This window comes from Kogia breviceps, chromosome 11, assembly GCF_026419965.1.
Source record: "Kogia breviceps isolate mKogBre1 chromosome 11, mKogBre1 haplotype 1, whole genome shotgun sequence".
NCBI classification, from domain to species: domain Eukaryota; kingdom Metazoa; phylum Chordata; class Mammalia; order Artiodactyla; family Physeteridae; genus Kogia; species Kogia breviceps.
This window is the reverse complement of record NC_081320.1, coordinates 93,545,161-93,546,401: the sequence shown is the minus strand read 5'-3', so window position 1 is coordinate 93,546,401 and position 1,241 is coordinate 93,545,161. Positions and strand designations below refer to the sequence as shown.

The following is a 1,241-nucleotide window of genomic DNA, read 5'->3' as shown; positions in this document are numbered from 1 at the left end:
ATGTAGCTTGGATTAGTCTTTCTGACTAACTCCTGATATGAGATCAAACAAGGAAGGAAATGTCACTCAGGAAAGCAATATGATTGCATGGACAGGAAAAATCGGGGAAACTTGCTCTCCTGTTTGTGTCACTGGCCTCGTTTGTTTCAGAGCTGTGATATAAGACATTTAAAGCACTTGATCAATTGACTTCTCGATCAGTTTTAAACGTTCTGAAGTGTAAACAAAGAACGTCTGAAGGGACTGAGCAGCCCTGGTGACAGGAGCCGAAGAAGCAGGGCAGGTTGTCCCGTTTCCGCTCCCCCTTCCCTTCTCCAGTTGACTTCTTGGGTCCCCTCACTCCACAGTCCCGATCCCACCATGTCCCAGAAACAAGAGGAGGCGAACCCTGTGGAGGAGACCGGTAAGGAGAAGCAGGACACACAGGAGAAAGAAGGTATGCAGCTCGCTGAGAGAGCCGAGGAGGCAAAGCTAAAGGCCAAATATCCAAGCCTAGGACAGAAGCTTGGAGGCTCCAACTTCCTCATGAAGAGACTCCAGAAAGGGCAAAAGTACTTTGACTCAGGAGACTACGACATGCCCAAAGCCAAGATGCAGAATAAGCAGCTAGTACAGGACCAGACAAGAACCTGGTGACTGGTGACCACATCCCCAGCCCACAGCATCTGCCCCCAGCGAAAGTCCTCGCTCGTCACCAGCAAGCTTGTGGGGTAACTGGGGCCCCCTCGGCTCTCCTCCCTCACCCACCAGACTTTTATATATCACAGGCAGGGATGGAATGGGCACCTAGTTATATCTTCTCAGCTTGCTAGCCAGAAATGACTGTGATTCTCCTGGGGGCTGCTGAGAAGCTGATGTGGGCTGAAGAGAGGCTCTGAGTTCACTTCTTTGGATAAATTGAGATTTTCACACCCTCATGTAGCCCAGGTAGGGGCTCAGAAATGGGAGACTAGGACTGGATAATGCTGCAAACTCTCTTTTTCTTTAGTACAAGAAACTGGGGAGATGTGATTTCTCCTTTTGGAAGAGAATATCCCCCAATTGGTTAGGCTAGGCCTTGGGAATAATATGACAGGTTTAACATCCCAAGGCTAACCTGACATGGTTGGCAAAGGTAGATTGAATGGGATCTGTTTTCCGTGCTTTAAGTGTTTTGTCCCTTGGGCTGCCACTGCTTCATGTTTCCATTATGACTGGTTTAGAGAAGCTTCAAAAAGAAAAACTGATCTGCTTGCCTAAAA

At 48.3% G+C, this 1,241-nt stretch overlaps 1 pseudogene; it reads left to right on the top strand.

Moving 5' to 3' along the window:
• Positions 1-360: 360 nt before the first annotated feature.
• On the top strand, positions 361-714 carry LOC131765428 (alpha-endosulfine pseudogene; annotated as a pseudogene).
• The last annotated feature ends 527 nt before the right edge of the window (positions 715-1,241 follow it).